This window comes from Nomascus leucogenys, chromosome 4, assembly GCF_006542625.1.
Source record: "Nomascus leucogenys isolate Asia chromosome 4, Asia_NLE_v1, whole genome shotgun sequence".
NCBI lineage: Eukaryota > Metazoa > Chordata > Mammalia > Primates > Hylobatidae > Nomascus > Nomascus leucogenys.
Window position 1 is genome coordinate 100,857,628 of NC_044384.1, and position 23,314 is coordinate 100,880,941.

The 23,314-nt window shown below is 39.8% G+C and overlaps 1 protein-coding gene and 1 pseudogene across 5 annotated transcripts in view; one reads left to right on the forward strand and one right to left on the reverse strand.

Moving 5' to 3' along the window:
• The window catches only part of DOCK3 (dedicator of cytokinesis 3), a 653,304-nt gene that overhangs the window by 523,917 nt on the left and 106,073 nt on the right, over positions 1-23,314 (reverse strand). The gene's annotated exons all lie outside the window — the stretch shown is intronic.
• LOC100595563 lies at positions 17,985-19,711 on the forward strand (annotated as a pseudogene).

Genomic DNA, 23,314 nt, shown 5'->3' on the forward strand with positions numbered 1-23,314 from the left:
AAAAAGTGGGCAAAGGATATGAACAGACACTTCTCAAAAGAAGACATTTATGCGGCCAACAAACATATGAAAAAAAGCTCATCATCACTGATCATTAGAGAAATGCAAATCAAAACCACAATGAGATACCATGTCACACCAGTTAGAATGGCAATCATTAAAAAGTCAGGGAACAACAGACGCTGGAGAGGATGTGGAGAAACAGGAACGCTTTTACACTGTTGGTGGGAGTATAAATTAGTTCGACCATTGTAGAAGACAGTGTGGCGATTCCTCAAAGATCTAGAACCGGAAATACCATTTGACCTAGCAATCCCATTACTGAGTATATACCCTAAGGATTATAAATAATCCTACTATAAAGACGCATGCACACATATGTTTATTGCAGCACTGTTCACAATAGCAAAACTTGGAACCAACCCAAATACCCATCAATGATAAACTGGATAAAGAAAATGTAGTACATACATACCATAGAATACTATGCAGCCATAAAAAAGGATGAGTTCATGCCCTTTGCGGGGACACAGATGAAACTGGAAACCATTATTCTCGGCAAACTAACACAGAAACAGAAAAACCAAACACCACATGTTCTCACTCACAAGTGGTAGATGAACAATGAGAACACATGGACATAGGAAGGGGAACATCACACACCAGGGCATGTCAGAGGGTGGGGGACTAGGGAAGGGATAACATTAGGAGAAATACCTAATGTAGATGACGGGTTGATGGGTGCAGCAAACCACTATGGCACATGCATACCTATGTAATAATTCTGCACATGTATCCCAGAACTTAAAGTATAATTTTAAAAAATAAAAAAAATTATAAATAAATAAATAAAACAGGTTGCAGTAAAGAAGCCAGCCAAAACCCACCAAAACCAAGATGGCAATGAAGTGACCTCTGGTTGTCCTCATTGCTCATTATATGCTAATTATAATGCATTAGTATGCCAAAAGACATGCCCACCAGTGCCACGACAGTGTACAAATGTCATGGCAATGTCAGGAAGTTATCCTATATGGTTTAAAAAGGGGAGGAACCCTCAGTTCCAGGAATTGCCCACGCCTTTCCTAGAAAACTCTTGAATAATCTATCCCTTGCTTAGCATATAATCAAGAAATAACCATAAAAATAGCCAACCAGGAGGGCTGCTCTGCCTGTGGAGTAGCCATTCTTTCATTCCTCTATTTTCCTAATAAACTTGCTTTCACTTAAAAAAAATAAAAATAATATGCATTCTTATTTAGCCTGTGAAATGTCCTTGCCAGTCACCCAATGCAAGTGAAGTTATACTATCCCAAAGAGCCAACAGTACCACTACAATTGGTACTGATAGAGAAGTTGCAGAACAGTGTCGGCAGTGTGAACCCAAAAGAATGAAGCCTCTATACAGATCAGGCCATGTGACAGTCAACAATCAGCAACCCTTTACAAAGATTCCAGGTGCAAACCAATCAAACCAGATCAAAAGCATCAAATGCAGTCCAACAAAAAAATACCCCTTTGATAAGAAGTTTCAAAGGTGAAAGTTTTTTATTCCAAAGGTGTAACATATATTCCTCACTGATGGAAGGAAAAAATGAAAATTTATTTATACCCAATACCTGGCTAATAGCTGCACAGGAAGTAGAGACAGGTAGAAGATAAGCACAATTTCTCTTCCATTCCATACCATATTAAAAGTAGTTTAATAACAAATCATGGTTCTTTGTGAAGACCCACTTTAGAGATCATTTAAGCAACGAACTGTAAATTCTAGAGCCAAAAACAAAATCTACAACCTTTTAAAAATACTGATTTTTTTCCCTTTGGTGCATCAATAGAAATATATGGAGTTCACCCAATTATGGATCCCTTTTCCAGTTATATAACTAATAATAGGCAGGAAACAACGTGCCAATCACTTGTAAAAATAAGCAACTTAGAAGAGAATTCAGCCTCAAAATAGAAAAATGTGATTATTCAAAAGGTCTACATTCAAAATCCTCTTTCCGTTATTTGCACTGAAAAATTTACACAGTAATCATCTGCATTTATTTGCACAGTTTAAAGTTATACTAAATCTTCATTTGTGAGCTGTAAATTTAAAGATAATAATCACCAATAAATAAATGTACATTAAAAAACTGAGAATTTTTACTTGCAAATGAGTCATTATTTAGTTAAAATTAGTCACTCTGGAGGGCCATAAGCAAATTTCAATAATACTGCCACTGATCAAGATATTTTTTAACTCTTTTGGGATTAAAATACTATATATTTGTGAACTTCTGGTTCTAGTCCTGACAAAACTTTGCTTTGGACAAAATACATGAAACAGCCGTGTAAGGGCATTGGAAAGCAACTATCCTCGACAGAACTTCAGACACTATAATCTCCAAGAGAAGGAAACCACATCAAGGTGAGCTCCTCATTCACCTGACTTTTTTTTTTTCTGAGGGCATACCAGCAGAAAATGATAGTTCCATTGAGATAAGAGAAAAATGTTGACATTGAGGGCTACCAAAGTAACTGAGCCTTAGGGATAAAAATCTCAGAAAGAAGTGAATTACAGTAAATCCAAAATTTTATATTAATCTCCACTCCTGAGATTTCCCAGTTCCCAAAATGGCATACAGGGCTCCAAGAAACCCCACAAAAAGCAGCAGCTGAGAGGCTGACAAGCTGAGCAGAGCCACATTACATTTAGGAGAAATCAATAACACAGTGACTTTTCAAAGAAATTATGCAAGTCAAATATTAATCAAATGAAACCTTTAAAATGCTAAAAGAATACACCCATCAACCTAAAATTCTATACTGAGGAAAAATATCATTCAAAAATGATGACAAATTTAAGAGATTCATATAAGCAGAAACTGAAACAATGTGCAACAAACCAGTGCTGAAAGAAATACTACTAAAAGGTGTATCTAAATGGCAAATAAATAAATAAATCCCAGATAGAACCATGTAAAAACATGGTAAAGAGATAATTGAAAAGGGTAAAAGGGGCCAGGCGTGGTGGCTCACACCTGTAATCACAGCACTTTGGGAGGTCAAGGCAGGCAGATCAAAAGGTCAGGAGTTCAAGACCAGTCTGACCAACATGGTGAAACCCCGCCTCTACTAAAAATACAAAAATTAGCTGGGCATGGTGGCACATGCCTGTAATCCCACCTACTCAGGAGGCTGAGGCAGGAGAATCACTTTAATCCAGGAGGCAGAGGTTGCAGCAAGCCGAGATGGTGCCATTGCACTCCAGCCTGGGCGACAGAGTGAGACTCCATATCAAAAAAAAAAAGAAAAGGGTAAAAGGCTGGGCGCCGTGGCTCACACCTGTAATTCCAGCACTTTGGGAGGCTGAGGCGGGCGGATCACCTGAGGTCAGGAGTTTGAGACCAGCCTGGACAACATGGTGAAACCCCATCTCTACTAAAAATACAAAAATTAGTTGGGCGTGGTGGTGGGTACCTGTAATCCCAGCTCCTCAGGAGGCTGAGGCATGAGAATTTCTTGAACCCAGGAGGCAGAGGTTGCAGTGAGCCAAGAAAGATCATGCCACTGCACTCCAGCCTGGGTGACACAGTGAGACTTTGTCTCAAAAAAAGAAAAAAGAAAGAAAAGAAAAGGGTAAAAAATGTGGACAAACGAATGAATGTAGACAGAAGTAAAATACATGACCATAGTTGCATAAAAGACAAGAGAGGGACAAATGTAGTTAAATCATTGTAAAGTTCATGCAATCTGGGGAGAGGTAAAAGAACAAATTTAAGGTAGACTCTAATAAGAGTGCCCGTTTTCTGGCAGGTGTGGTGGCTCACACCTGTAATCCCAGCACTTTGAGAGGCCGAGGCGGGTGGATCAATTGAGGTCAGGAGTTCGAGACCAGTCTGGCCAATATGGTGAAACCTTGTCTCTACTAAAAATATAAAAATTAGCCAGGCATGGTGGTGCACACCTGTCGTCCCAGCTATTCAGGAAGCTGAGGCCATGGAGGCAGAAGCTGCAGTGAGCCGAGATTGCACCACTGCCTGGGTGACAGAGTGAGATTCCATCTCAAAAAAAAAAAAGAGTACATGTTTCAAACTCTAGGATAACCACTAAGGGAAAAGCAAAACACTGTAAAACCAACAAGCTAATAGAGGAGCCTAAATGAAATCATTAAAATGCTGGGTTAATTCAAGGAAAGTAAGAAAGGATAAGTTGAGAAACTAAGGAACAAAAAGAAGACAAGGACCAAGATGATACACTTACACCTAACTATATCAAAGTGCAAATGGACTAAATAATCCAGATTGTCAGTTTAAAGAAAAATAAACTCCCAAACCACAAGCTATAGGTTGGTGCAAAAGTAATTGGGGTTTTTGCCGTTACTTTCAATGGCAAAACCACAATTACTTTTGCACCATTCTAATATTTATATATGCTGCAGACAGAATGTTTTGTCTTCCTCCTGCAAATTCATATGTTGAAACCTAATCCCCAATATAAGCGTATCCAGATGTCAAGCCTTTGAAAAGGTGACTGGATCATGAGGACAGGGCCCTTATAAACAGGATTAATGCCCTTATAAAAGAGAACCCAGAGATCTCGCTTGCTCCCTTCCTCTATGTGAGGACACACCGAAAAGACAGCCATCTATGAACCATGAAATATGCCCTTACTAGACATTAAATCTGTTTGGCACCTTGTTCTTGCACTTCCCAGCCTCCAGAACTGTGAGAAATAAATTTCTGTTGCTTATAAACTACCCAGCCTATAGTATTGTTATAGCAGCCTAAATGAACTAAGATAACATATAACACACATTTTCCTTCGGCATTTTGAAGACCCTCCTCTACTCTTCTAGTATCCACGGTTAAAATCCAATGTCAGTCTGATTCCTGGTCCTTTTTACATGGCATGCATTTTCCTGCTTGTTAAATCTTCTTGGTCCAATATTCTGAAATTTCACAATGAAATTAGTCTATTTTCATTTATTTGTGTTAGTTTCTTCCTGGGCCCTTTCAATCGGGAAGCCCATGTCCTTACCTTCTGGAAAATTTTCCCAAACTACTTCATAGTGAATTTTTATACTTCAGTTTCTCTCTTCTGTGCTTCTGAATCCCCACCAAATAATGCACCTCTTGGAACTGATCCCTAATTGTATCTTCTCTAATTTTCAGTGACTTTGTCTTTTTACTTTATTTTCTAGGAAATTCCCTCAACTTTTTCTTCCAACTCTCCTACTGAGATTTTCATTCTTGCTATCATATTTTTAATTTCCAAGAGCTCTTTTGTGGTATCTGAATGTTTCTTTTTCTACAGTATCCAGTTCCTGTTTCACAGATGCAATATCTCCTTTATCTCTCAGAGGATATTAACGATAATCTTTCTTCACCCTGTGCAGTCTGTTTCCTACAAAGTGATTTTTCATTTTGGGGGGCAGAATGGGAGATAGTGAAATGTGGCCATCTTTCATGTTAGAGGCATCCTCAAATATCCTATATCCTTGGTTGCCAGTTCATATTTAAGGGAAAGGAAATAAAAAGTTAACTGGAAGCTCCAAACAGATGGGTGAAGCTTGCTGACCTTATGGTTCACTGCACAGAGATCTCACTGTATCATTTGTTGTGGAGACCCAGACTTCAAGAGTATCAAGTGGGGTAAAGTCAGGAGACAGAAAATATACCAATCATTCAAACAGTAAAAATTTACAATAAAGAACATTAAATAGGTAAAAGATGGTAAACAACCGAAAATGGAAGAGAGCTCTAAGATATAACAGAGGTAGCAACTACAGAATGCAGCTGCCACATTTAAGGCTGAGGGAAAAGTAAACAAGGAAAAAAAAAAGGCTTAGCAACTTACAAAAGGGGCCCCAAAAGGCTAAGAATACAGATCTGTAAGGAAATGTTGTACTACTGCAGAAATATGCTATCCACTGACTGCTCAGTGAGAAAGAATGTTGCTGAAGGTCATGCATCAGAACAAAGACCACTGCTTGCCATGGGAAATACTGTGGGTATCAACTACTTGCAGAGCAGTCTGCCACTGTGATAAAAAAAAAAAAACCATGAAGAACCACAACGCGTCTTCTTCCTAGTAATCTCCCTACTACACCCCTTTATTGGCAGTGACTAACATAGATTCAGCTGACGAAAAAATGTAGTTTGCAAGTCCAACTTCAGCATCATAACGAGGGGTTGTAAGGGTGGGTCTGGAACTCAGAGGCAATAAATAACTGGCACAGTTAGCATCTTTAGGGCCTTCCCCTTGTCATGGACTGCCCACACAAAAGTCTTCCAGTCTCCTGCTTGAAAGGGGAAACGACTGGCTGCCAGGATTTTGAGAGCCGAGTACAGGATGAAGGCTGTCAGTCTTCAATACTCAGTAGGCATACTGTCACTTAACCACCCCCAACCCCGTTTTAATATGGAACCCTTTTCCTCAATTGTGCATGAAATCTCCCAATCCAGAGATGCTCTATTTTAACCTTCCATTGAAAACAAACCTCAAAACTTCTACCAAGATGAGACAAGAGTGGCCATCAAATGAGATGAAGTAAAGGAGAACCACTTAAAAATATATTCATCCTCAGTTCCAAAGCTATCTGGTGCTAAAATTCATTATGCCTTTTAAGGATATGTTGTATAAACAAGGTTAGTTCTCAGCTATTCCTGCTACCACCTTGGGATTCAGCTGTCTCAGCTCTACTAAGTGACAGTTTCCACTCTTTCAATGCCTTGCCAATTTCCTTGTCCTTATGGGTATATGACATTTTATAATCTCTGTATCTTCTTTTTTGTAGTGTTTCAGAGAGAAGCAAAATTAAATGCAGATATTCAATACTCCATTGTAATCCCAAAACTTCCAAATATTATTTTCAACGTGGTAGCAAATTTTTATCCTTTGACAGTCTGTAAGCTTACTCTGAGGGAAATTCCAAATATTTTTTATAAAAGCCCAATATTATTAAAATAATTATACAATCTGCCCAAGTGCCTGTTATAGGTACAACATTCATCTAGATGTACATGCTGTAACATTTGCTTTTAAACTGTTTGCTAATTTATGATATTTAATATTAAACAAAATTGCAAGAAGGATTAAAGATTAATACAAAGACACATGTTCTTTTTTGAGTCCTAACAGTAGCACTGAAGTAAATGTAAGAGAAAAATTGGAATGAACACCAACCATGGCACAGACATGATCTTCCTAGTCGTAGCTCAAAGGTTATTAGTTCATTTATCTACCTAAAATTTACATGAAAAAATAGCTATATTGCAGCGGATAACTTGAGGCATCAGAAAGTCATGCTCACTGTCATAAATCATCCAAAACAGAGCTAGAAATAGACCCTGGTCCATTATCATCTCTACAAAGCCAATAATATATCTGGAAAAAGGTATAGTAGGAAATGGCAGTGAACAGGCAAGACTTGGGAACACAAGGAAAAGATACATACCAGTTTGAGTTGCCTGTGGGCCATTCATCAAAGGCCATGAGAGACTTAAGTTATCTACATAATTTTGACCCCCTAAAAAATTTGGTTTCAAATATGTACACAAAATCACAAAACAAATTACAACCCTCCTCTGCCTACCACAGGCTATCTTCAAGACCCAGGAGTAGGCAAAAACATATCAATACAAACCTTCAAACCCTGAGGCTTCTTTTTCCAATAGCCCACAGTCTATTACTGATTTAGCAAACTCTTATATAATTCTCCATGAATGAAACGCTTTCCAGGTGACCAGAGAACTATAGTTCAAAGTTACTTCTATTGCTCATGTGTTCAAAAATAGAAAACCTCATAAATATGTTGTATTCATTTATTCACTTATTAAAGTAGCCTAGTAAAGAACAAGCCCCATACAACCCAACAGACTTTGTAAATGGCTCTCAAAAAATACTGGTCTAGACTCTCAGTGGCCTTTCTAAACTTAGTCACTCAGTGACTTCCAAATAGCTTAATACTCAAGGCAGATCAAGAGAGTCCGAATACACATTCTGTCACATATAACCTATGTTCTATTCAGCCACTTTAAGTTTAGTTTCCTCAACTAAAAAATTGAAGTAGTAATATTTCACAAGACTACTGCGAGATTAGTTAAAATAATGAATGTATAATACCTATTTCTGGTGCCTAGGACATGGTGGTTAATGAGCAAATAGTAACTATTATAAAATTCCAATTTATTTTTAAAAATTAACTTGTTACAAGTATAATGAAAAATCTGTCAAAGGCATTTAAAAGTAATAGTGTTAAGTATTTAGAACTATATTTTACAAATGTACACTAAGTATTCTGATTTCAAATTCTGTGACAATATTCAAACATAAATCAGTTCCCAGAGCTAACAGAAATCAAGTCTTTATAGCTACAAGAAGCCTTTTTTCTTATCGAAAAGATGAAAATGTCAATTCTCCATATAATCTTATTAAAATTTGAAATGTTAAGTGTCATTAGTAAGTGGCAGGAATATTTATCCACCAAAGTGAAGTAGAGACTAATGAAAATGGTACCCAAGGCCAGGCACAGTGGCCCATGCCTGTAATCTCAGCATTTTAGAAGGCCGAGGCAGGTGGGATCACTTGAGCCCAGGAGTATGGTACCAGCCTGGGCAACAAAGCAAGACTCTACGTAAAAAATTTAAAAATTAGCTGGACGTGGTGGCACATACCTGTAGTCCTAGCTATTCAGGAGACTGAAATGGGCGGATAATTTGAGCCCAGAAGTTTGAGGCTGCAGTGAGCTATGATTGCACCACTGCCCTCCAGCCTGGGTGACAGAGCAAAACCTTGACTCTAAAAAAAAAAAAAAAAAAGAGTATCCGAGCTAGAAATCTCCTTAAATCTTTATTGTATAATTTCTCAATATCATTGTGACAATGTAATTCTATATCTAGAAAATCCTAGACTCTGTCAAAAGGCTCTTGGAACTGATAAACAACTTTAGCAAAGTTTCAGGATACAAAATCGATGTACAAAAATCAATAGCATTTCTATACACCAATAACATCCAGGCTGAGAGTCAATTCAAGAACACAATCCCACTTACAATAGCCACAAAATAAAATAAAATAAAATAAAATACCTAGAAATATAGCTAACCAAGGAGGTAAAAGATTTCTACAAGGAGAACTACAAAATACGGCTGAAAGAAATCAGAGATGACACAAATAAGTGCACAAACATTCCATGCTCAGGAACTGAAAGAATCAATATTGTTAAAATGGTCATACTGCCCAAAGCAACCTACAGATTCAACACTATTCCTATCAAACTACCATCATTGTTCATAGAATTTAAAAAATAACTCTAAAATTCATATGGAATTAAAAAAAGGAGCCCAAATAGCCAAAGCAATCCTAAGCAAAAGAACAAAGCCAGAAGCACCTCATTATCTGACTTCATACTATAAGGCTACAGTAATCAAAACAGCATGGTACTGGTACAAAAACAGACACATAGATCAACGGAACAGAATAGAAAACTCAGAAATAAAGCTGTAAAACTCAGAATAAAGATCAGCTACAACTGTCTGATCTTCAACAAGGCTGACAAAAACAAGCAATGGGGAAAGGACTCCCTATTCAATAAATGGTACTGGAATGGTTAGCCTAGCCATATGCAGAAGAATGAAACTGGATGCTTACCTTTCACCATATATAAACATTTACTCAAGATATATTAAAGATTTAAATGTAAGACTTCAAACTATAAAAATCTCAGAAGGAGGCTGGGCGCAGTGGCTCAGGCCTGTAATCCCAGCACTTTGGGAGGCTGAGGCAGGCGGATCACGAGGTCAGGAGATCGAGACCATCCTGGCTAACACGGTGAAACCCCGTCTCTACTAAAAATACAAAAAAATTAGCCGGGTGTGGTGGCGGGCACCTGTAGTCCCAGCTACTCCAGAGGCTGAGGTAGGAGAATGGCGTGAACCCGGGAGGCGGAGCTTGCAGTGAGCTGAGATCACACCACTGCACTCCAGCCTGGGCGACAAAGCGAGACTCAGTCTCAGAAAAAAAAGAAAAAAAAAAATCCTAGAAGAAAACCTAGGAAATACCTTCTCGGCATTGGCCTTGGCAAAAACAAACTGTGGCTAAGTCTCCAAAGCAACTGCAACAAAAACCATTGACAAGTGGGACCTTATTAAATTAAAGAGCTGCTTCTGCACAGCAAAAAAAAAAAAAAAGAAAGGAAACTATCAGCAAACCGACAACATACAGAATGGGAAAAAATATTTGCAAACTATGCATCTGACAAAGGACTAATATACAGAATCTATAAGGAACTTGAATCACTAAGCAAAAAACAAATAACCCCATTAAAAAATGGCCAAAGGACATGAACAGACACTTCTCAAAAGACAACACACAAGCGGCCAACAAACATGAAAAAATGCTCATCATCACCAAAACCACAATGAGATACCATCTCACACCACTCAGAATGGCTATTATTAAAAGCTTAAAAAAAAAAAAAAAGATGCCAGCAAGGCTGTGGAGAAAGCGGAACATTTATACACTTTTTGATGGGAATGTAAAGTGGTTCTGCCCCTGTGGGAAGCAGTTTGGTGATTTCTCAAAGAACTTAAAGCCACCATTCAACCCAGCAATGCCATTACTGAGTATATTTCCAAAAGAAAACAAATCATTCTACCAAAAAGACACATGTACTCACATGTTTATCACTGCAGTATTCACAATAGCAAGACATGGAATCAGCCTGGGTTCTCATCAACAGTGGATTGGATAAAGAAAATGTGAAACATATAATCCATGGAATACTACGCAGCCGTAAAAAAAAAGAATGAAATCATGTCCTTTGTAGCAACATGGATGCAGCTGGAGGCTATTATCCTAAACAAATTAACACAGGAACAGAAAACCAAATACACATGTTCTCACTTATAAGTGTGAGACAGCAATTTGGCAGGACTGATTTTGCAACATAAGGGTCACAAAGACCCCACTGATAAAAAATGATACGTGATCGCTCCTACTTGTCACAGGGCAAACCCCAAAAGTGGGGTTTAGCTGGGAGGCCATGTGGCTTCTTGGCTTCACGCAGGAAGGAATTTAAGAGTGAGCTGACAGAGTAAAGTGAAAGCAAGTTTATTAAGAATATAAAGGAATAAAAGAACGGTTACTCTATAGACAGAGCAGCGACATGGGCTGCCTGAGTAAACTTATGGTTATTTCTTGATTACATGCTAAACAAGGGGTGGATTATTCATGAGTTTTTTGGGAAAGGGGTGGGGAGTTCCTGAACTGAGGCTTTCTCCCCCTTTCAGACATATACTGTAACTTCTAGATGTTGCCATGGCATTTTTTGTTGTTGTTGTTTTTTATTTTGAGATGGAGTCTCGCTCTCTCGCCCAAGTTAGAGTACAGTGATGCAATCTCGGGTCACTGCAATCTCCACCTCCCAGGCTCAAGTGATTCTCCTGCCTCAGCCTCGTGAGTAGCTGGGATTACAGGTGTGCACCACCACGCCTGGCTAAGTTTTGTATTTTTAGTAGAGACGGGGTTTCGCCATGTTGGCCAGGCTGCTCTCAAACTCCTGACCTCAAGTGATCCACCTGCCCTGGCTTCCCAAATTGTTGGGATTACAGGCATAAGCCACTGCGCCTGGCCCACCATGGCCTTTATAAACTGTCATGGCACTGGTGGGAGTGTCGTTTAACATGCTAACGCATTATAATTAGTGTATAATGAGAAATGAGGACAACTAGAGGTCGCTTTTGTTGCCATCTGGTTCTGGTGAGCTTTGACTGGCTTCTTTCAGATTACAGGCATGAGCCACCATGCCCCACCTAGATTCTGTTATTCTTAAAACTTTGGCTAATCTAAGAAATAGTGTGTTCAATACACTTTAAAAGAGAAATCTGCTATCAAATATGTGTGAAACTATCTATAATGTGATTCAGAAAAAAATCAGATTTATACTCTCCAGCTTGATGGTAGAAAGAGCCAACATCAATGTTAGTGCTACAGGCAGCACAGGAATGGGCAGCTAAGTCAAATCACACTAAGAGAACAAGAAAGAAGAGGTGGAAGGTAGAAATGCTCCAGGTAAAATGGAAGCTGGAATCAAGCAAAAAATCTATAGCAGAAGTATATGCAGGTGCCAAAGTCAAAGCATGATACAAAACTCAAGTCTAGATTAAACTAGGACATGAAAAAGATGGCTTCAGGGAGCTATATGGAGAAAAAACCAACAAACTGATGCAGTTCGGATCACTGGCACCAGTCTTCCAGCACAAAGCATTTATTTTAAAAAACAAATAGTATCTCAATATTTAAGCTAGAGAATGTTTCACATACTTTAGAATTATGAGCCCAGGAAGTGCATATTAAGAAGAATCCTGGCTTAGAGGTGATGTAATGAAGACAAGATACCTACTTGAATTGGCTCTTGAAACAAAGAGATTCTAACACTAATTGGGACAGGGAAAATGACATTAAATAAACAACAAACATCATGCAATGGTCTGAGGACACCTGACTGCTACCACAAACAATTTCTAACTACTCTAAATACCGTCAACCTCTAAGACATAGTAAACTTTTCTTTCAAGGCAACTCAATACCAAATAATTTCTAAAATCTTCCCTGCTCTTCTCCCCTCTCCCTTCCTGTCCCAGTGAAGCCAACAGCTCAGACCCTCTGTGTAGTAACCATAATACACTGCACCTGACTTCTTCCTAACATGTTCAAATATAAATATGTCTTCATATATCTGTCACCCCAAGCTGACATGCACTCCTTGTAGGCAGACAGAGAACTATAACATTTTGTATCACCAGAGCCAGCCCAGCAAGTGTTTACACCCGGTAGGCATCAGGCATCTGCCTAGGGCAAAATAATTTAGATGACAGCAAACAAGAAGCACTTAAAACATTTGGAAATGTAAGACCCAAAAGACAAATACTGAAATCTAAGCCCACATGCAGAGAAGTCAACGAGAGTCAATTCCCATTACAAAACCCCAGAAAATATTAGGAATTCAAGGCATCAGACAATTCAGGAGGCCTGGGTATGGTATGGGGCTCAAAACAAAAGAACTAGTTGAAACTATTGAAGAAAAACAATCAGAACTCTATGGTTCTTCCTCTATTCTGCCCAGCAAGTAGGGCTAAACATGTGTCCACCACCAATCTGAAAAGAGAATAATCACTCCTAGAGAATTTGGACAAGGCAGGCTCAAGGTTCAGGAACCTAGGTTTTGCTGAGTATCAGGGATGGGCACCAATCTGAAAACAGATTCCAACCCCTATTCCTACTGGGCAGCCAGGACAATGGCAGAGGCTTCTACCTCTATGCATAATACTGAAGGATTAGTCCAGATAACTAGGTAAAGAGAAAAAGACAAGGATAGTAGCAGTTGGGTTGGGGGTGAGGCAAAAACTTCAAATGAAATGAAAATGTCAAGGTAGCTAATCAAGTACTAGTACAAAGCCCTCTTCTCAGCCTCACACTTGCAAAACTAAGGCTCAGCAGTCATTTAAACAAAGCCTTTAGCACAAAGCACAAAAGTCAAAACAGAAAGAGTTGAGGAAGAGAGAAAAAGGAGACTCAGAGGAAAAAGAATCCAGCAAGGGGAAAAACAATAGCCCCAAAGAGAAAAAGATTTACATCCATGAAGCAAGAACGAGAAGTTATAACGTTTAGATAGTGAGAAAATGCTGTTAGAAAATGAAAATATGGCCAGGACCAGTGGCTCACGCCTATAATCCCAGCACTTTGGGAAGCCACACTGGGAGGATCACTTGACCCCAGGAGTTCAAGACTAGCCTGTGCAACACAGGGGGAATTCTGTCTCTACAAAAAAAAAAAAAAAAAATTTAATTAGTTGGCATGGTGGCTCACGCCTGCTGTCCCAGCTACTTAGGAGGCTGAGGTGGGCAAATGGCTTGAGCCTGGGAAGTTGAGACTGGGTCAGAGGCGTGTGAACCAAAACAACTCCATCTTAAATAGGAGCTGGGTAAAATAAGGCTAAAACCTACTGAGCTACATTTCCAGATGGTTAAAGCATTCTAAGTCACAGGACAAGATAGGAGGTTAGCACAAAATACAGGTCACGAGAATGACTTTTGGTTGTCCTCACTGCTACACTCTCACCAGTGCCATGACAGTTTACAAACGCCATGGCAGCGTCAGGAAGTTACCTTATATGGCCTAAAAAGAGGAGGCATGAATAATCCACCCCATGTTTGGCATATCATCAAGAAATAACGATAAAAATGCCAGCAGTCTATGGAGTAGCCATTCTTTTATTCCTTTACTTTCCTAATAAACCTGCCTTCACTTTAGGGCGAGTCTATGGACGCACCCTGAATTATTTCTTGCACAAGATCCAAGGATCCTCTCTTGGGGTCTGGATTGGGACCCCTTTCCTGTAACAGCTGCAGTGAGCTATGATCACGCCACTGCACTCCAGCCTGGGTGACAGGTGAGATCCCATCTCAAAAGAAATAAAGAAGAAAGAAAAGAAATGAAAATATAAGAGAGAAACAAAAATCCAATAGAAGGCTTGGGAGATATTACCTATATACACCAGAACAAAGAATAAAAAGATAAAAACATAGAAAAGATTAGAAAAAAATGATCAATTACAGACTCAGCCTAGATAGGAGAGGCACCATTCAAGTAACAGGAGTTACGAGAGGCTGAGCATGGTGGCTCACACCTGTAATCCCAGCACTTTGGGAGGCCAAGGCGGGCAGATCACCTGCGGTCAGGAGTTCAAGACCAGCCTGGACAACATGGCAAAACCCCGTCTCTACTAAAAATACAAAAATTAGCTGGTGTAGTGGTGGGCACCTGTAATCCCAACTACTCAGGAGGCTGAGGCAGGAGAATCACTAGAACCCGGGAGGCAGAGGTTGCAGTGAGCCGAGATCACAACATTATTACACTCCAGCCTGGGTGACAGAGCAAGAGTATCTAAAAAAAAAAGAGTACAAGAACAGAAAAAAACATTAAGGGAGAAAATAATCCTGAAAACAATGAAAAAAAATCTGAGAATGGAAAAACATTAGTTTCCAGACTGAGTATTCAGCACAAAAAATAATAAGGGGAAAAATAATATATACCTGTTAGATGAAATTATGAAAGGCCATTGTTTTGGACTGAGCTCCTGCACTGGGCCCCAACAGATCAACCGAATCAAAATGAAGTTACTCATGTTAAGTGCCACATAATCAGAATGAAACTTCAATGAAGCAGACAGATCTAAAAAAAAGACCAGTTTTTCCTGAACGCAGAAGATTCCAGCCTACCTGAGTCAGTGTTTAATAAAAGTCCTCTCTGCTTTAACCCTTAGAAAAAAGTAAGCCGATGCTAACCAATCAAGTGTTTTTTCTATTTTTCCATTTCTCTGTTCCAACCTTACAAAATGCACATTCTGCTACTGCCTATTGGGAGCTCTCATTCCATTTTGCAGAATGAAGGCTACCCCAATTCATGACTCACAAATCCAAAGAGATCTGTAAGTAAATCCGTTGTAATTTTGTCTTTTGACTGAAGCAATGCCTTGAAATGTAGGACAAATAATTCCCAAGGCTAGGATTCTATACCCACTGAAATTATCAATCAAGCATGAGAGCAAACTAAAGATCTTTTCAGGCATTCAAACACTCAAAAAAAAAAAAAATTGCCTTCCGTGACACTTGTTTCTTTTTTTTTTTTTTTTTTTTTTTTTTTTTTTGAGATGGAGTCTCGCTCTGTCACCTAGGCTGGAGTGCAGTGGCGCAATCTCGGCTCACTGCAAGCTCCGCCTCCTGGGTTCACGCCATTCTCCTGCCTCAGCCTCTCCAAGTAGCTGGGACTACAGGCGCCCGCCACCACGCTCGGCTAATTTTTTTGTATTTTTTAGTAGAGACGGGGTTTCACCGTGGGCTCGATCTCCTGACCTCGTGATCCGCCCACCTCGGCCTCCCAAAGTGCTGGGATTACAAGCGTGAGCCACCGCGCCCGGCCGACACTTGTTTCTTAGGACACTCCCAGAGCATTTCCCAGAGGACAAAAATTAGAAAACAGAATAGGACCTAGGAAGTAGAGAGGGTCCAACATGAAAAGAGATAAAGGTCAATTTCATGATTATGAAGTGAGGTACAAAAACCAAAATCCAAAACATTTGAATGGTCTAATAGTTTCATTTCCGGCAAAGAATTTGGGGAGAAATTGATAGGTACATGAAAAACTAGGTAAATGAAAAAATAAGTCAAATATTAATTCCAAAGAAAACAAAAAGTAATGCGAGATATAATCATAACATGCTATATAGATAAGCTGTGAATTAATCATAATGATATATAAGCCAAATACTAAATTAACCAAAAAAGGTAAATATATTGGAAGAATGAAAGGAGAAGTATGTTTGGAATAGGAAATAATAATAGAGCAGAAGTCTTGATTTATACTGCAGAGTGAATCTATAAAAATAAAATGAGGCTGGGTGTGGTGGCTCACACCTGTAATCCCAGCATTTTGGGAGGCCAAGGCAGGCAGATCACAAGGTCAAGAGATCAAGACCATCCTGGCCAACACGGTGAAACCCCGTCTCCACTAAAAATACAAAATTTAGGTGGGCATGTTAGTGCACACCTGTAGCCCCAGCTACTCAGGAGGCTGAGGCAGGAGAATTGCTTGAACCCAGGAGGCGGAGGTTGCAGTGAGCCAAGATTGCACCACTGCACTCTAGCCTGGCGGCAGAGCAAGACTCCATCTTAAAAAAAAAAAAAAAGAATGAAAATAAGTAAGAAATAGAAATAGAAGCATGCTATTTTAAAATATGAAAGTATATCCCAGCAGAAACAAAAAACTAAAAAATTTTGACTTTTGAAATATAATTCTTTAAGATAAATAAAACTGAAAGAGAAAAGGCATTTTATAGTCCGGTTTTAATGCCTCTTCAAAAATCTATCATCCTGGACTAGATTATAGAACAGCAAAGAAACATTAGTGAGCAAATTCAAACAAAATCTATAGTTAAGTTCATAATATTGTACCAGGCCAGGTGTGGTGGCTCATGCCTGTAAATCCCAACACTTCAGGAGGCCAAGGCAGGCAGATCACTTGACACTAGGAGCTCAGTACAAACCTGGGCAACATGATGAAACCCTGTCTCTACCTTGCATAATAGTGACACAATCTATCAAAACCTCTGGGATGCAGCAAGAGGTGCTAAGAGAAAAGTTCTCAGCATTAAACACCTACATCAAAAAGTCTAAAAGAGAAAAAAGAAGACAGTCTAAGGTCACACCTCAAGGAACTAGAGAAACAAAACAAACTAAACCCAAACCCAGCAGAAGAAAAAAAATAACAAAGATCAGAGCAGAACTAAATGAAATGGAAACAAACAAAAAAAAGAAACAATACAAAAGATAAATGAAACAAAAACCTCGTTCTTTGAAAAGATAATAAAGGGGGGTGGCCAACAAAGGAAGGGGACGGGGCGGGCACGCGCCCTCGCAGTCACTCGCCTCCCTCCCTGCACATACATCCACATACCCACACCCCCTCCCCTGCCTCCCTCCCTGCACTCTGCCCACCCTGCCACCCTCCTTGCCCTCAGGCACTCAGAAGGAAGTCCAGAGACATGGGAGTGGTGGCCACGTAGCACTGCGGCCAGCAGCCGAGGCCAGGTCTGAGGAGCAGCCCTGAGGACAGACATTGGGCAGGAGTGAGGGGCCTGGCTGGAGGTTGTGACTCTGGCTACAGTCCCCCCACTGCAGGGATGGACTGCCAAGGCATTGATCTAGGCAGTGGAGGTGGCCGGCCCAGATAAGATGCTCCAAGTCCCTTGTAGTTCTCTTCAGAAGAAAAATCACTAGTGGTCTGCTCTTGCCATAATACCAAACCTTTTTGACTTACACTTTGGTGCTGCAACACTGGAAGAATTCAGTTTCCAGGAATATCTTTTTTTCATCTGAGTGATTCTTAGGGATGGAAAAATATTTCAGTCTTAATAATTACCTTGTTTTAGGGGGCTATTTTCTTTACAGTCTGAACTGCTTAATAAATTGAGTCATTTACCAATGAGGCACACAGCCACTTCTCGTCAGGAGCTGGTTGAAAACTGTGCTGTGCCTGTAGCAGGAATGGCACAAGATGATAGCCGTCAAGGGCAAGTGCCATCCAGCTTTCATCATGGTGCCAACAAGGAACTTGACCTGTCCACCAAAGTGTAACAAAGGGAACCAGGAAGTCCTTATTCTGTGTTTGTGGACACCAAGATGAGCAAACTACACCTCCATGAAACAGAAGAACAGCCACATTTCAGGGAGACAGGAGCAGAGTCTGATGCGCATGCTATTAAGGAAGACCAAGAGAATTCTGATGACACAGAAGAGGAGGAAGAAGAAGAGGAAGAAGTCTCTTACAAAAGGGAGCAGATCATAGTGGAGGTAAACCTTAATAATCAAACATTAAATGTACCTAAAGGGGAAAAGGGTACCTCTTCTCAATCCAAAGAGACTCCTGTTCTTAAACAATGAGGACGAAGAGAGTGATGAAGGGGCCACAGATAACAGCAATGACTATGGAAAGAATGATAAGCAGAAGAAAAAGGAGAAGACAACAGAGAAAGTCAGCGTTACAGAAAGGAGAACGAGGAGAGCTGCCTCTGTTGCTGCAGATACCACTTCTCCTACTCCCAGAACTACAAGAGGTTGCAGGCAGAGTGTAGAGCCACCTAAGCGTAAGAAGCAGGCCACAAAGGAGCCTGAAGCACCAGTGCAGAAAGCTAAGTGTGACCTGTGAGAAGTGCCCCAGGGTTGTTTTTTGTTTTTTGTTTTTGAGACAGAGTTTTACTCTTGTTGCCCAGGCTGGAGTGCAATGGCGCGAATCTCGGCTCACCACAACCTCCACCTCCCGGGTTCAAGCGATTCTCCTGCCTCAGCCTCCTGAGTAGCTGGGATTACAGGCATGCATCACCACACCTAGCTAATTTTGTATTTTTAGTAGAGACGGGGTTTCTACATGTTGATCAGGCTGGTCTCGAACTCCTGACCTCAGGTGATCAGCCCACCTCAGCCTCCCAAAGTGCTGGGATTACAGGCGTGTGCCCCAGGGTATTTAACACTCACTGGTGTCTGGAGAAACAAATGAACGTTACTCATAGGCACATGCAGATTTGTGATAAATGTGGCAAGAAGTTTGTCCTGGAAAGTGAGCTGTACCTTCACTGGCAAACAGACTGTGAAAAAAACATTCAGTGTGTTTCCTGTAATAAATCGTTCAAGAAACTGGATCCTTCATGAACATATCAAGTTCGTCCACGGATATGCAGAAAAGAAATTTTCCTGTGAAATTTGTGAGAAAAAATTCTATGCCATGGCTCATGTGCGAAAACACATGGTTGCACACGTGAAAGACATGCCATTTACATGTGAAACCTGTGGAAAATCATTCAAATGCAGTACGTCACTCATGGGGCACTCCCTGCAGCATTCTGGAGAGAAGCCCTTCAGATGCGAGAACTGTGATGAAAGGTTTCAGTACAATTACCAGCTACACACCCACATGAGCATCCACACTGGGCACAAACAGTTCATGTGCCAGTGGTGTGGCAAGGATTTCAACATGAAGCAGTATTTTCACGAACACATGAAAACAAACATGGGAGAGAAACCCTTTATCTGTAAAATCTGTGGCAAAAGATTTCATAAATCATAAAGGCCAGAGTAAGGACAACTTTAAATCATAAAGGCCAGAGTGAGGACAACTTTCTGCGGCAGCTGGCAGAGAAGAACAGTTCAGCACAGCATCACTAACATCCATCTCCTTAAGTGTGTTCTCCAGGAGATATGTTCCCATGTGTTAGTGTGCACAGAAAGGAACAATGGACATTTCTTTAGTTCTCAGACTCTCCTTGGCCTCCACTAAGAGTTCTGTCGTTGTCACTGAAACAACAGATCTAAGGAAATGAACAAGAAGACAACCTTGAGCTCACAGAGGGACTGTCATCTAAACCAAGGGAACCACCAAACTAAAGCCCAATATGCTTGCATTTTCTGGTGACTTTTGTAAGTTTCAAATATTCAGACTTCTGGAATTTTATAATTTCATATCAGCTGATTAAAGAAAAAAAGAAAAGATGAATAACACTGATAGACCATTAGAAAGATTAACCAAGAAGAGAGAAAATCCAAATAAGCTCAATTAGAAACAAAACGAGAGATATTACAAGCAATACCAAAGAAATACAAAAGATCATTCAAGGCTACTATGAACATCTTTATGGGCACAAACTAGAAAACCTAGAGATGGACAAATTTCTGGAAATATACAACACTCTTAGATTAAACCAGGAAGATACAGAAACTCTGAACAGACAAATAACAAGCAGTGAGACAAAAATGGTAATAAAAAAAAAGCCAATAAAAAAAGTCCAGGACCAGAATTCACAGCTGAATTCTATCAGCCATTCAAAGAAGAACTGGTAAAAATCCTATTGAAACTATTCCAAAAGATAGAGAAAGAGGGACTCGCTAAATCATTCTATAAAGCCAGTATCACCTTAATATCAAAACCAGGATAGGACGTAACAAAAAAAAAAAAACTACACACCAATATCCTTGATGAACATAGATGTAAAAATCCTCAACAAAATACTAGCTAACTGAATCCAACAGCATATTAAAAGATAATCCACCATGATCAACTGGGTTTCATACCAGGAACACAGGGATGGTTTAATATAGGCAAGTCAATAAACATGATATACTACATAAACAGAATTTAAAACAAAAATCACATGATCATCTCAATAGATGCATAAAAAGGATTTGACAAAATCCAGCATCCTTTATGATTAAAACCCTCAGCAAAATTGGCATAGAAGGGACATACCTTAATAAAAGCCATCTACGACAAACCCACAGCCAACATTATATCGAATGAGGAAAAGACGAAAGCATTCCACCTAAGAACTGGAACAAGACATGGATGCCCACTTTAACCACTTCTCTTCAACATAGTACTGGAAGTCCTAGCCAGAGCAATCAGACAAGAGAAAGAAATAAAGGACATCCGAATTGGTAGAGGCAGTCAAATGATCACTGCTCACCAATGACATGATCATATACCTAAAAAACCCTAAAGACCCATTCAAAAAGCTCCTAGAACTGAAAAATAAACTCAGAAAAGTTTCAGAATACAATCTTTTTTTTTTTGAGATGGAGTTTTGCTCTTGCCGCTCAGGCTGGAGTACAATGGCACAATCTCAGCTCACTGCAACCTCTGCCTCCCAGATTCAAGCAATTCTCCTGGCTCAGCCTCCCAAGTAGCTGGGATTACAGGCGTGCACCACCACCCCCGGCTAATTTTTGTATTTTTAGTAGAGACAGGGTTTCATCATGTTAGCCAGGCTGGTCTCAAACTCCTGATCTCAGGTGATCCACCCGCCTTGCCTTCCCAAAGTGCTGGGATTATAGGCGTGAACCACCATGCCTGGCCACAGGATGCAAAATTGATGTGCACAAATTTGTAGCACTGCTATACACCAACAGCCACCAGGCTAAGAATCAAATCAAGAACTCAACCCCTTTTACACTAGTTGCAAATAAATAAAATAAAATAACATAACATAAAATAAAATAATACTTAGGAATATACCTAATCAAGGAAGTGAAAGACCTCTACAAGGAAAACTATAAAACACTGCTGAAAGAAAACATAGATGACACAAACAAATGGAAACACATCCCATGCACATGAATGGGTAAAATCAATATTGTGAAAATGAACACATTGCCAAAAGCAGTCTACAAATTTAATGCGATTCCCATCAAAATACCACCATCATTCTTCACAGAACTAGAAAAAACAAATCTACAATTCATATGGAACCAAAAAAGAGCCCACATAGCGAAAGCAAGACTAAGCAAAAAGAACAAATCTGGAAGCATCACATGACCCTACTTCAAACCATACTATAAGGCTATAGTCACCAAAACAGCATGGTACTGGTACAAAAATAGGCACATAGACAAATGGAACAGAATAGAGAATCCTGAAATAAAGCCAAATACTTATAGCCAAATGATGTTTGACAAAGCAAACAAAAACATAAAGTGGGGAAAGGACACACCCTATTCAACAAATGGTGCTGGGATAATTGGCAAGTCACATGTAGAAGAATGAAACTGAATCCTCATCTCTCACCTTATACAAAAATCAACTCAAGGATGGGTGCAGTGGCTCATGCCTGTAATCCCAGCACTTTGGGAGGCTGAGGCGGGAGGATCACTTGAGGTCAGGAGTTCGAGACCAACCTAGCCAACGTGGTGAAACCCCTTCTCTACTAAAAATACAAAAATTAGCTGGGCATGGTGGCAGACACCTGTAATCTCAGCTACTCGGGAGGCCAAGACAGGAGAATCACTTAAACTTGGGAGGTGGAGGTTGCGGTGAGCCCAGATCATGTCACTGCATGCTAGCCGGGGCAACAGAGCGAGACTCCATCTCAAAAAAAAAAAAAATCAACTCAAGATGGATCAAAGACTTAAATCTAAGACCTGAAACCATAAAAATTCTACAAGGTAACATTGGAAAACTCCTTCTAGACACTGGCTTAGGCAAAGACTTCATAACCAAAAACACAAAAGCAAATGAAACAAAAACAAAGATAAATGGATGGGACTTACTTAAACTAAAAAGCTTCTGCACAGCAGAAGAAATAATCAGCAGAGTAAACAGATAATCCACAAAGTGGGAGAAAATCTTCGCAAACTATGCATCTAACAAAGGACTAATATCCAGAATCTACAAGGAAGTGAAACAAATCAAGAAGAGAAAAACAAATAATCACATTAAAAAAAATGGGCTAAGGACATGAATACACGATTCTCAAGAACTGTCCATTGAGAATCTTCTCAAGGAGATATATAAATGGCCAATGAACACATGAAAAAATGCTAAACATCATTAATCATCTGAGAAATGCAAATTAAAACCACAATGAGATGCCACCTTACTCTTGCAAGAATGATCATAATTTAAAAATAAAAAAATAATAGATATTGGCACGGATGTGGTGAAAAGAGAACACTTTTATACTGCTGATGAGAACGTAAACTGGTACAACCACTATGAAAAACAGTGTGGAGATTCCTTAAAGAACAAAAAGTAGATCTACCATTTGATCCAGCAATCCCACTACTGGGTATCTACCCAGAGGAAAAGAAGTCATCATACAAAAAAGACGCATGCACACGCATGTTTATAGCAGCACAATTCGCAACTGCAAAAATATGGAACTAGCCCAAATGCCCATCAGTCAATGAGTGGATAAAGAAAACGTGTGGTGGTACAGACAC